This window comes from Moschus berezovskii, chromosome 6, assembly GCF_049115385.1.
Source record: "Moschus berezovskii isolate FMDL1 chromosome 6, NW_MosBer_1.0, whole genome shotgun sequence".
NCBI lineage: Eukaryota > Metazoa > Chordata > Mammalia > Artiodactyla > Moschidae > Moschus > Moschus berezovskii.
In genome coordinates, this window is record NC_142465.1 from 28,545,539 (window position 1) to 28,560,290 (window position 14,752).

Here is a 14,752-nt window from a genome sequence, read left to right on the forward strand (position 1 = left end):
GCTAAGTCACATCTAACTCTGGGCCACCCCTATGGACTGTAGATCACCAGGCTTCTCTGTCCATGGGATTCTTCAGGCAAGAATACTGGAGTGGGTTGCCATGCCTTGGGAGTGGGTGATCTTCCCCACCCATTGATGGAACCCACATCTCTTACCTCTACATACATTGGTAGATGGGTTGTTTACCACTAGCGCCACCTGGGAATCCCCAAAACAAAGGTACATTTGGAAAACCTCAAGCCATCAGTTTAGGGAGTCTCTTCAGGAACAGAAGACTGGATAGAAAAAGTAGGCAGCGACCATGTGGTGCAGGGCTCTACTTCAAGACTAATTACTTCAGCCCTATTCTTGGATATTGGGCAGCTGCTGGAGGGTTCTGAAAGGGGACAAGACAATATCAGGATGGAAATTAAAGAAGAGGAAATATCTAATAGCTGTGAGATGCACTGATTAAAGATGGGTAAGGGACACTGGCTAGAAGGCTACTGCAAAAATTGAGAACAACTTCAATGTCCTTCAGAAGGAGACTGAGTAAATTACAATATAGACATCCAGTTAAGTGTTGCTGCTGCTGCTAAGTCACATCAGTCGTGTCCGACTCTGTGCGACCCCATAGACGGCAGCCCACCAGGCTCCCCCATCCCTGGGATTCTCCAGGCAAGAATACTGGAGCGGGTTGCCATTTCCTTCTCCAATGCATGAAAGTGAAATGTGAAAGTGAAGTCACTCAGTTGTGTCCGACTCTTAGCGACCCCATGGACTGCAGCCTACCAGGCTCCGCCATCCATGGGATTTCCCAGGCAAGAGTACTGGAGTGGGGTGCCATTGCCTTCGAGTTAAGTGTTAGGTACCTGTAATAGAATGGCAGCTCTCAATGTATAGCTACAGAAATATCTCTAACATATCTGGATAGTAAAAAAGCAATGTGCAGAATAATATATATATAGTATTCCACCATTTATATAAAAACTATATATATATGGTTAAATACGCATAGCATATTTTGGGGAGAATTAACATGACACTAGAGAAATAGACAAGAAACTGATGGCAGGAGACAGGAACTAGGTAGCTAGAAGGAACGGACGAAGGTTTATTTCTCACTGTATATGCTTTTTGAACTTGAATGCTAATTGTATGCATATATTGACTATTTAAAAAGTGAAATAAAACATATCTTTTATTGGAGGGGGGTTTGGGGGAGAATGGATACATACACATGTATGGCTGAGTCCCTTCACTGTTTACCTGAAACTATCATAACATTGTTAATTGGCCTTACCCCAATATAAAATAAAAAGTTCTAAAAAAGGCAAGGATTTCTAAATATATATATATTTAAATGAAGAGGACAAATTTGTCAAAACTAACTTAAGAAGAAACGGAAAACCCCATAGAGTCCTAAAATCATTCAAAAATTAAATCAACATTTTAAAATACTCCCCATATACGAAACTACACCAGTCCCAGAGAGTTTTTCAGGTGAGTTATTCCAAAACAGAGAAGAGAGATCTCAAATGTGAATGTGTGTATGATCTTAGCTAGGGTGGCCACAGAAGGCCTCCACGATAAGGTAACATCTGAGAAGAGATCTAGGAAGAAAGGGAGCTAGCCACGTAGATGTCTGAAGACTGTTGATGGAAGGAACAGCAAGTATTACTATAAAGTCCTCAAAGCAGGAACATTTGGGAGTGTTCAGGAAGAGCAAGGAGGCCAGTGTTGCCTGGAACAACAGTAGATGAAATCAGAAACATTTCAAAGGACCAGGTCATATAGGGTAATTTAGACCATTTTAAGAACTTTGAGTTTAATTCTGAGAAAGATGAAAATATCTGAAATTTTCTAAGCAAATGCTCTGCCTTTTCACTTGGGAAGAAAAAAAAAAACTGATCCCTACCTCAAGGCATACACAAAAATCAGTATCAGATAGATTAAAGACCTAAAGGAGAAAATACAATTTTTAAAACTGCCGAAAGAAAGTAGAAGAATATCATTCTGATCTCAAGTCATAAAAAATAGTTCACAAAAACCATAAACCACAAAAATTCAACTATACTGTTTTAAATTTTCTGCTCATAAAAAAATTAATAAGTGAAAAGATAAGCCACAAGCCAAATGAGCTAAAAATAATCAATATAGATGAATTTCATCAACAATACTGAGAAACAAAAAAAAGCAAACCACATAAAACTTCCTGTTGTGAGATTCTGTTCAAGAAAGAATAAATGGCATTTTTAGGAGAACAAAGATATATAGCTAAAGCTATTAAGAAAAGTTAAGAGCATGATATACACAAATTTCAGGAGAGTATTTACCTCTAGTGTGGCAATAAAGACGGATTCAAGAGGAAAGGGAACCAAGATTATAAAAATAATGCCATATTTACTGAATGGCTATTGGTATACTAGATATGCTTTCATGCCTACACATATACACAATATTTCATAATAATTTAAAATTCTAAAGATAACAAAGACCCAAAAGACAGATGTGATGATGGCATCCTTAATCCTGGATTTAAGTCACCAGTGGAGTATCTACTTATATACACAAATGTAATGAGCGCCGAAGAATTGATGCTTTTCAACTGTGGTGTTGGAGAAGACTCTTGAGAGTCCCTTGGACTGCAAGGAGATCCAACCAGTCCATTCTAAAGGAGATCAGTCCTGGGTGTTCATTGGAGGGACTGATGTTGAAGCTGAAACTCCAATACTTTGGCCACCTGAGGCAAACAGCTGTTTGATTTGAAAAGACCCTGATGCTGGGAAAGATTGAGGGCAGGAGGAAAAGGGGATGACAGAGGATGAGATGGTTGGATGGCATCACCGACTTAACGGACATGCGTTTGGATGAACTCTGGGAGTTGGTGATGGACAGGGAGGCCTGGCATGCTGTGGTTCATGGGGTCACAAAGAGTCGGACACGACTGAGTGACTGAACTGAATAACACTTTACAAGTATCAATCTTGATATGAAGGCAAGACAGTCTGTTATTACTGTCTTTATGCCAATGTAATCTTATAAGGATCCATTCTGAAATCTGTAAGAGTCTGTCTCTGGGTTTTTCCCCCTCACTTGCCTGATGCCTCATTTTTTTCAGGTACCTAGGACTGTAGAAATTATATTGATCAGGTACATCATGTACATGTGTATGTAACTGTATCTGCGTGTAACTTTAGAGAGGCCAAACCTAAGTAAGATCTCTGACAAGCCAAGGTTGGGCTTTGGTTAGTGTGACAGAAGGCAGCTATTTTCCATTTCTATTACTGTCTTGGTGTTGCTTAGAAGAACTCCATTCTGGAAAGAAACGCTGATCCTCCACAAAAAGAATGAATTAAAACTATATTAGGCTCACTTCATTTTCAATTAACAGAGAATGTTCTTTTTTAGATCATTTTGATTTATTTCATAAGCCAGTTGCCCAAAAGCTGCTCTACTGGGCACTCATACAAAATAATTTTTTTAAAAGCCCAAATTAAATAGCACAAGAGCAAGCTCCCCAGAAAAGAAAGAAAACAAGCCGTGTGGATCACCATTGGCTCTCTTATTTGGAATTAGGACCCATGGGGAAAATAGACCATGTGCCTTCTTTTGCAGGCAATGCCTAAGGTTTTGTCAGACTCAGGGAGAGAAGGAGAGAGAGAGAACACACATATTTTCATCAACATAAGGATTATCTGTGCCTCTGATAACAGCCTCCAAAAGCCTCTCTCTGCAAAAGGTAATTAAAATTTTTTTAAAAATTGCACCTTTAAAGTAGCAAATGCAACCAGAATAATACGGAAGATAAAGGTACAAAATCTAGGGTGTAAACTAAGAATTTACTTCCAAAGTGTAAGGCACAATAACGCAGCATGTTCTCAGCAGGAAAGAAGCAAACTGGGTCATTCGAGCCATAATAGTGTAAAATAGTGAGAAAAGGCTTCATAAAAGAGATAGGATTGTACTTGATTCTCATAGTACCTATTTGTTGTTTCTGCCTGCCCCAGCATCCAGCCTCTTATTCTCAAAATATTAACAGTACCTGGATTTTTCTTTTGGGATCCATTCCATCCCTACCCTCAATTCAAGTAATTTAGGTGAGACTGACCACGCCGGACCTCTGGCTCCAGGAAGAGGCACGTGATACAGACTTGGCCAATCAGAGTTGCTTCAGCTTGCGTAGAAAGAGGCTCGTGACCCAGTCAGAGCCAATCAGAGCCTCCCCTGAGACTTCTGCTGTAACTGCTGGGAAGGAACTGAGCCCATCAAGTTGGCACCAGGTTCAGCCGGTAGAATATAAGCCTGCTGCCCGTGGTGGGCATTCCTGCTGTATGTGGTAGACATACAAACACAACTTCCTCCCCGAGGGAAACAACCATGAAAGGAGAAAGACTCCTCGCTGAATTGTTGGAGCACTGAATCCAGCTTTTCCCACTATCTACTGCCGCATGACAGGTCACTCTAAGATATACTGGCTTACAACAACTACCACTCATTTGCTTGAGGCAGCATTTTGAGCAAGTCTGCAGAGTTTGGCTTTTCTATGCTCCTTGTGATACTGGGTGGAACTGGAGTATCCAACATGGCTTCACTCACCTGTCAACACCAGGAAGAATGGAGGGTGGCTGGAATATGTGGGGCTGGCCAGGCCTCTATCTCAATTTGTACATGTTTATATATTTAAACAAAATATTTTTATATTTCATAGTCTTCCTTCTTCCAGGGCTCCCTCTCTCTACTGGAATAGCTGGACTTATTTACATGGTGAATGGTTTTCAAGAGATCAAAAACAAATGATGCCAAACCTCTTAAGGGCTAGCCTGGAGTTGGCAGGGTAGCACTTCTGTCACATTCTATTGATTAGAATGAGTCAAAAGCCCAGACCAGGCTCAAGGGGAGGAGAAGTAGCATCCACTCTTGACTGGAGTAGTACACACACAGGGATGGGAGAACTGGATGCCATCGTGGCAGACGATCCACCACCTCAAATGTGGCTAGATCCTCCCCTCCTTTCTGGTTATATGAGGCAAGGCATTCTCTTTCTACTTAAATCAGGTTTTAAAACCCTAATACAACATTTAATGCTGGGTCTGGGTAGACAGAAGACAGTGAGAATGGTGGCGTTTCAAGAGAAAGCAGGAACTAAGGACAACACAAACAGAGGAAGACTGAACAGAGAATTCTAGTAAGGACACAGGTTTTATCAGGCCACTAATTGAGCCTTCCTTGGTCAGTCCATGCCAGATGACCTCCTAGACTCTTGAACTAATTATAGTCTATACCTCTTGTTTGAACACAAAAGTTATCTTATCACGTTATTGAAATATTTTGTGTGGTGTTTTGTATGTGCCCTCCCCCAACTAGATTATAGGTTACCTGAAGGAAAAAATGATGCCTTCTAGGTAAATGTATGCAGTCCTGGTTCCTAACATAGTATCACGTATTCAATGCATACTTGCTGAGTGAATGGATAGATTCAACATTTATCAAATGCCTAGTTATTTTCCCAGCACTAGGGTTTTAAAAATGAGTAAGAGGTAAGCAAAAGGTAGTTTTTGCCCTCCAGGAGTTGGAATGAACAATATTATAAAGATGAAAATGTGCTGAACAATGAGTGTTACTAATTTTCATATACTAAATAGTTACTGAAATTTGTGAACTCTGCAATTGCTCATTGAGCATCTCTGATGTGATGGGCTCTGTTCCTGGTACTGAGGATATAAAAATGAATAAGAGGGACATCCCTGGTGGTCCAGTGGTTAAGTATCTGCCTGTCAATGCAGGGGACACGAGTTTGATCCTTGGTCCGGGAACTAAGAACACATATGCTGGGTGGCAACTAAGGTCGTGCACCATAACTGCTGAGCCAATGCACCTAGAACCTGTGCTCCACAATAAAAGAAGCCACCACAATGAGAAGGCCGCGTATGGTAACTAGAGAGCAGCCCCCACTCGCTGCAACTAGAGAAAGCCTGTGTGCAGCAAGAAAGACCCAGCACAGCCAAAAATAAATACATAAATCTTTTATTTAAAAAAAAGAGGAAGACATGGTCCAATCCTGAAAGGTTATCCCATTTAGACAGGGAGACAGACTGGGAAAAAAAAAAAAAAAGGTTACTATGAATGCAAAGATAGTTATATCCTTGGTACAATGGTGGGGCAAAGTGAAGAAGTTGTCTCCTGGTGAAACTCAAGTCCTTAGGTATGTTAGGCTTCATGTCGCTATAGCAGGGAGAAGGAAATAAACATAAAGGAAATTGTGACTTTAAAGATGAAAATGTAAGCCTCTAATAAAGTAAAGGAAAGTATATTTCCTTTCACATCATATTTTTATTTAATAGTAGACAGAAGTTTCCTTCTCTAGGGAAAATACGTAAGACACAAAGTACAGCAAGCTTTTCTCCTAAGGATTTAAGGACAGAGAGTGGCAAGAGAAGAATAAATCAGATTTTTAAAATGTATTCAAATAGCTTAAGGTGAATGCATGCTGATATATATAAAAAATATATACATATAACTTGTTTATACCCCAGATCAGAAGCTTTCAGGGTTGATACAAATATAAATCTCTAATTTTAACCAGCTGATTTACAGCCAACTGGAAATGACCACTCTTAATGTTTATACTTAATTTTCAAGATCACATGTTCTATATAACTGTAAGAAAACAATTGCTGCTATTTATCTAGCATTAGCAATCATCTGGCACAGAAAGCCATAACTTCCACTTGGCAAGACTTTGATAAAAACAGGAAAGTAAAAAGATTCAAACTTTGGCGGCTTGTGAACTTGCCTTCTAAGTTTCCTTTTTTTTTTTTTTTAAACAATTTCATGCTACTGATTTCTCAGGAGCAATGAATCTTTTTTCAATTTTTTAATTGACTGATGATTGCTTTACAGTGTTAGATTTCTGTCATACATCAACATGAATTAGCCACAGATGTACAAATGTTCTCTCCCTCTTGAATCTCCCCCCCTCCTCCTGCCCATTCTCACCTCTCCATAGTACTACAGAGCCCCAGTTTGAGTTCCCTGAGTCATACAGCAAATTCCCATTGGCCACCTGTTTACATATGTTAGTGCATATGCTTCCATGCTACTCTGTCCACTCATCTTGCCCTCTCCCTCTTCCCCCTCACCCTTGTCCATAAGTCGGTTTTCTATGTCCGTGCCTTCATTGCTAAGAGCGATGAATCTTAAAGAGGATTCTACATGAAGATTTCCAGTGTTCAAGAAACTGATCCCTAACATTTATCTTCCCTGAAGATATGAAGCTACATTAAGAAGTACAAAAATGTATTTTATCTCATTGAAATGAAAAACTTTTGCTTTGTTAAAACCTTGTTAAGAGGATGAAAGGACAGAATACAAATGGGGAGAAATATTTGAAAAACCACAAATGCAACAAATTAGCTGGATTAGTATCCAGAATATATAAAGAACTCTCAAAACTCAGCAGTAAAAAAAATAAACAATCCAACTGGATTTAAAAAAGGCAGAGGAACCAGAAGTCAAATGGCCAACATCCGTTGGATCATAGAAAAAGCAAGAGAATTCCAGGAAAGCACCTATTTCTGATTCATTGACTACACTAAAGCCTTTGATTCTGTGGATCATAACAAACTGTGGAAAATTCTTCAAGAGATGGGAATACCAGACCACCTTACCTGTCTCCTGAGAAATCTATATGTGGGTCAAGAAGCAACAGTGAGAACTGGACATGGAACAACAGACTGGTTCTAAATTGGGACAGGAGTATGTCCAGGCTGTATATTGTCACCCTGCTTACTTAACTTCTATGCAGAGTACATCATGTGAAATGCTGGGCTGGATGAAACGCAAACTGGAATTAAGATTGCAGGGAGAAATATCAGTAACCTCAGATATGCAGATGACACCACCCTTATGGCAGAAAGTGAAGAAGAACTAAAGAGCCTCTTGATGAAAGTGAAAGAGGAGAGTGAAAACTCTGGTTTAAAACTCAGCATTCAAAAAACTAAGATCATGGCATCTGGTCCCATCACTTCATGGCAAATAGATAGGGAAACAATGAAAACAGTGAGAAACTTTATTTTCTTGGGCTCCAAAATCACTGCAGATGGTAACTGCAGCCATGAAATTAAAAGATGCTTGCTCCTTGGAAGACAAGACCAACCTGCACAGAATATTAAAAAGCAGAGACATTACTTTGCCAGCAAAGGTCCGTCTAGTCAAAGCTATGGTTTTTCCAGTGGTCATGTATGGATGTGAGAGTTGAACCATAAAGAAAGCTGAGCGCCAAAGAATTGATGCTTTTGAACTGTGGTGTGGGAGAAGACTCTTGAGAGTTCCTTAGACTACAAGGAGATCAAACCAGTCATTCCTAAAGGAAATCAGTCCTGAATATTCATTGGAAGGACTGATGCTGAAGCTGAGGCTCCAATACTTTGGCCACCTGATGTGAAGAACTGGCTCACTGAAAAGACCCTGATGCTGGGAAAGATTGAGGGCAGAAGGAGAAGGGGACAACAGAGCATGAGATAGTTGGATGATATCACCGACTCGATGAACATGAGTTTGAGCAAGCTCTGGGAGTTTGTAATGGACAGAGAAGCCTGGCGTGCTGCAGTTCATGGGGTCACAAAGAGTCAGACATGACCGAGTGACTAAACTGAACTCAGCTGAACTGAACTGAAAAATGGGCAAAAGACATGAATAGATATTTCATGAAGGAAGATATACAGACAGCAAGTCACACATGAAGAGATGTTCAGTGTTATTAGCCATTACGGAAATGCAAATTAAAACCTCAATTGAGACATCACGACATACCTATGAGATCCTATCAGATTGGCAATAATAAAAAATAGTGATAGCACTAAATTCTGACAAGGATATGGAGAAACTAAATAATTCATACATTTCTGGCAGGAATGTAAAATGGTACAATCTCTCTGGAAAATAATTTGGCATTTTTCTATAAAACTAAATATGCAAATACCATATGACTCAGCAATTACACTCTTAAGTCATTTATCCCAGGGAGAAGAAAACATATGTTCACATTAAAACCTACACAAAAAATGTTCATAGTAGCTTTATTCATAAAAGCCCCAAACTAGAAACGGCCTGGGATGACCTTCAGCAGATAAATGCTTCAACAAACTGTGGGACATCCATACTATGACACACACTTAGCAAGAAAATGGTCCACACAAATGATAGACAACAACTTGGGTGAGTGCTGAGGGAATTATGCTGAATGAGAAAAGCTAATTTTCCAAAGGTTGTATGCCACATGATGATTTCATTCATGTAGCGTTCTTGAAATGACAAAATCATAGAACTGGAAACAGGACTGGTGATTGCCAAGGATTAGGAACTGGGTAGGGAGGAAGGGGGGTGCAGGAGGAGGTGAACAGACTGATAAAAGGGCAACACCAGGGGTCCCGTGATGATGGAAGTCTTCTGTGTCTTGACTGCAGTGGCAGACAGTACTCGTTCATGTGATAAACCTGCAGAGAACTAAACACACACACACACAGAATTGTCCCTCAGCATCCATGGGGTGTTGGTTCCAGGACCCACTGCAGATACCAAAACCCACAGATGCTCCCATAGTCCACCCTCAGTATCCAGAGTTCTACATCCTCGAATTTAACCAACTGCAGGTATAGGATAGAATGTGTTCACTGAAAAAAAATCTGTGTATTAGTCAACCCATGCAGCTCAAATCTGTGTTGTTCAACGATCAATTACACAAGCAAAACTGAAAAAAAATCTGATTAAGGTTGTGAATTGTTTCAATGCTACCATGTTATCTGTAGTACTAATTCTACAAAAGATGTTACTTTTGAGGAAACTGGGTAAAAGGTACCCGGGATCTCTCTATTATTCCTATAACTACCTGTGACTGTATAATGATCTCAAAATGAAAACGTTAATGTAAAATGTATTTTAGGACTTCCCTAGTGGTACAGTGGGTACGAATCCGCCTGCCAGTGCAGGATTCAATTCCTGGTCCAGGAAGATTCCACGTGCCCCAGAGCAACTAAGCCCATGTGCCACAACTACTAAGCCTGGGCACGCCTAGCACCTGTGCCCACGCAACAGGAGAAGCCACCATGATGCACTGCAACAAACAGTGGCTTCCGCTCACCACAACTGGAGAAAGTCCACGAGCGGCGACGAGGACCCAGCACAACCAAGAACACATAATTTTAAAAATAAATAAAATAAAATGTATTTTAAATGTAGGCACAGTTGGGATAATTTTCACAGGAAAAGCTTTGGGTTTGGGGAAGGGGGAACAACACAGCAAGTGGGAGTGGGTAGCAGAGAGAATTTTTTCTCTGGAGGAGTGGTCCACAGAGCAGAGTTCCTCCAGGTCCTGGCCCCTTACCACACTACAGGAGGGGACCAGCTGTAGAGATCGGCAGGTAAGGGCCAGCCCACAGGTGGTGTCCATGAATGAGATCACCAATAGCAGCCCCTGGCTGCAGTGACACTGTGTCTGAAGCTCTAGTCAACTCTGGAGACTTTGAGGCCAGGGGCTAGTCCTTTATCCTGAGCCAGCCAGTGCTCAGCATTTTAACAGAGAAGCTGTCATTCTATGTTTTTGTTTGAATAAATGACTGACAATTAAGTCCTGATTTGGTTGGAAGAGTACATCACAGTTTATAGATTTGGTTCTGGTTCAAAAAACTCATTACATAGTGAGTTCCTGGTTGGATGGCATCATGGACTCAATGGACATGAGTCTGAGCAAACTCCAAGAGACACTGAAGGACAGGGAGGCCTGGCATGCTGCAGTCCTTGGGGTTGCAAAGAGTTGAACATGACTTAGTGACCGAACAACAACATTTTCAATAAAATGCAAAAATTCATGTTCTCTACATTGAATAGAGAATTTCACTGTTCTGCTGAGGAGTTCCCATATTGGTCTGAGTCTCTGAATTACATTCTGTAACACAGAGATGATAACATGAGTGCTATGTTATTTCTAACCTCTTGACCTCCCATTTACTAGGAAAGGGTTGCATTGTCTGATCACTGTTTATGACTCTTGGCTGTCTGCTCCTGCAGTTTCCCAGAAGCCACAACAATGACAGAAAACAAACCTAGATGAAAATGCCTTACTTTGTACTCGGCACAAAGTGTTCCTTTTGGTTAAGTCTTTAACTAGAGTCATGACGCTCAAGGTTCCTACTTCCCTTCACCACAGAGGCAGCAGTGTTCTGATCTCTAGCTGACTTCACGCTATGCATGACCAGCCAAGGAGAATTCTTTCTCATCAAACACAAACTGAGCCTGAAGGCTGAGCTAGCTTCACTTCAGGAACACAGTGTCTATGAAATCACTTTGCACTTTATCAATTCACTTTGCAAGATAAGGATGGTGGGAGATGAAACTGCCAGAGAAATCTGATGTGATGTCTAAACAAGTCCCAGTCCAACCAAAAGGGAGGATGCTGCTTGCTGAAGCTTTCCTGTCCACTCCAATTCACACTCACGTATCCCTTCTCTGAATTCTGACAGCATCTGTTGTTTGTATCAGTCAGATAAACGTGTAAGTAGAAACGTTCCACTTCTAGGACTCTATCTTTAAAATAATACAATGCAGGAAAAGTTTTATAGACGAAGACTGCCCATGACAGTGTTTTATCATTCTGCAAAGTTTGGAGCAACCTAAAGGATTGTTTGAAACAGTTGTTTATTGTCTATAAAGATAAAAGGTTAATGATACAAATTATGATAGTTCTACAAAAACAGAGTATACCTATTGCAAATTATACTTAGGAAGAATGTGCAATCGTATGGGAAAATGCTTATATAATAACAATATACAAAAAATCAGAATAACCCTAATTTGTCAGATTGACAAAAATTTTGAAAGTATTCTAGTTTAGTGCTGGCAATGACCTGGAGCAGCAGGAACTCTTACACATTGAAGGTGGGAACACAAAGAGGTACAACCCCTCTGAAGCACCATCTGGCATTATCTCATAAAGTTGAGGCCATGCCTATCCTATGAGTCAACCTCTCATCGGTATGAATCCTACAGCAGCAGTCCCCAAACTTTTGGGCACCAGGGACTGCTTTTGTGATTTCATAGGAGACAATTTTTCCATGCACCAGAGGTTAGGGGGATGTTTTTGGAATGATTCAAGTACATTCCATTTGTTACGCACTTTATTTCTAATCCAGTGCCATTGATGATCTGACAGGAGGTATCAGCCTGGAAGTTGGGGACCCCTTTCCTAGAGGAGACTAGTCAACCAGAACAGAAAGACAAGGATGTTCAATGTGGTAAGAGTCCCCAGCAGGTAATAACCCAACTGTCATTAACAACAAATGGGTAAATTGTAGAAGCTGTATTTGAGAATTATATTTTCCAATTAATGTCTGTCATCTGTTGCTAAAAATCAAAGGCATGAAAATGCTAACTAGAGCCTATTTCTCATTATCTTAACTAATTTTTACAAAGTATGGCTTTTTGGTTGTAGGTAGCCAAACTGATTGACCCAAACAAAAGTATCATAAATGCTAATTCTCCCTGACCTACCCCAAATGTTCAGAGCAAAATGATTACCAGAAACCCTGAAATATTTTGCTACTGAAGAGTAAGGAAAAAAATCTTCCTCTACTACTTTTGTGTCTTCCTATGGCATCTGGCCAGTACTCTGTACAGAGTCAGCAAAACATGATAGTTATGATAGTCTTTTGGATAATATGGAGTAGGAGCAGCCTACTCAATCTGCACTGGAATTTTAAATATATCAGCTCTGAATTATGCCAAACTCTTCCCTGCCCCCATCTCCGTGATAGTACATGCTATTATTTTTTCATTTTTCTGAGTGGCAATTGGATCTCTAAATAAGTTATCTGACCAAGGGTATTCAACTAATAAATGGCAAAAGTGGAGTCCAAATTCCAGGCCTATTTGACATCAAAGCCCACTTAGGTATATATCCTTGGACAATTTATTTAACCTTTCTAGGCCCCAGTTTCCTCACCTGTAGAGTAGGGATAACTGCAACCATTAACATCACACACAGTTACTGTCTCTTAACCAAGGACCTATACTGGCATCACTAAGAAAAGGAGCAAGGAAGAACCTTGAGGCATCTGGAAACTGCACTGAGGCCTGGTGCCTCACTTAACGTGCAGTTCATATGAACTCGCTCCCCACCTCCCGCTTGATCTTTTCCTGCATCTCTTGAAGAATTTAATGAACAGCAGCATTGTTAATAGCCCCATGAAGACGATTTCTATTTTCTAAGCTTCTTATTTCCTGTTTTTTCCTTGAAGAAAGAAATTGAGTGGGGCTTTTAAAATTCAAAATTACATCATTAGGAATTTATCTGAAGGCTCCTTTTAAATCTTTTTTTTTTTTTTTAAATCATTTCCAAGCACTTTTAGCTTTCCAGTTTTTCATTTCAAAATGCAAAATGAGAACTCAATTCTCAGATCACTGTGGAAGGGAAGGCTAAATTTCCCACCAGTATTTAGAAGTACTCACCACCCTAGTTGACATTGTTGAAAGGTATTCTACAGTTCTGTTATTTCTCATTGCTTCTTGCCAGATCAGCTGTGGCTGATGCACTCCCAGTCAGTATTTCTGACATTCCACTGAAGGAATGTCTTTCACAAAAGAAAAAAACCTGCTACCCTAGGCACAAGATTTAAAATAGCTAACAAAGCATCATGCAGGGTACCCAGCTGGTAGCCACCCCTGCTTATGAGCATGAACATGCACTTAACACGCACACACGCACACACATGAATTATCAGAAGTTACCAAAAATGCAACAGGGTTTGGTCATTTGGAGTTAAAAGCAATAACCCTTTCAACTGCAAAAAGGGACTCTTGGAGGTAATAAGAGGAAAAACAAACAAATATATGATAAAAGACCAAACAGTTTATAAAGCTTGATTTGGAATTTCTGTTCCCAAAGAAGAAAATCCATAAATATCACTGTGCCTCCTGACGCTTATAATTGTAAAACTATTCTCTAGACACAGCCCTACTGAGATGAAGTTTTCCCCAAGCTTGATTAGTTCCATCTGATCCTTTTACAAATGGAATTATATTTTGTCAATTCAAAAATGGCCTAATGTCTTAGATATAAACCATTAGAATACAGGTTATCAATTAGAATGTATATTATTCATAAAATTCCAGTGCACAAGCACCTACTTATGGTGTTTAAAATATTTTCCCTCATTGAGATAAAGATTAACTGCATAATAAATGATTGTCTAATGCTGCAGTGTCCAACACAACAGACACCAGCCACGTGTGGCCCATGAGCACTTGAAATGTGCCTACTGGGATTAAGGAACTGAATTTTTTATTTAATTTTAATTAAACTACATTTTGAAGATTTAGTACCCCAAAATGCAAAATATTCATTAATATATTTGGTACTGACTACATGTTAACATAAACAACAAAGGCCACTTTTATTTAGTTGCCAAAATGTGAACACACAGAGGCTGACAAGTATTCTCTAAATCTCATTACAGAAAATATGAGACAAATATAAATATACTATTATTTATGCATACCTCTTTCTCCTCAAATGATCTCTCAGGTCAAAATTAATCTTCCTTCCCTTCTTGCATGTGATGTATAATTTTAGTACCGTATTTATGACAGTCTAATATTTTTATTGACCATATCAGGCGGCTTGCATGATTTAAGTTCCCCTATCAGAGATTGAACTCAGGCCCAAGGCGGTGAAAATATGAAGCCTTAACCACTGGACTTCCAGGGAATTCCGGACAGT

The 14,752-nt window shown here is 39.8% G+C and overlaps 1 protein-coding gene across 3 annotated transcripts in view; it reads right to left on the bottom strand.

The window, feature by feature from the left end:
• Nucleotides 1–14,752, bottom strand: part of TMCC3 (transmembrane and coiled-coil domain family 3) — a 285,879-nt gene that overhangs the window by 70,080 nt on the left and 201,047 nt on the right. The window lies entirely within an intron of this gene.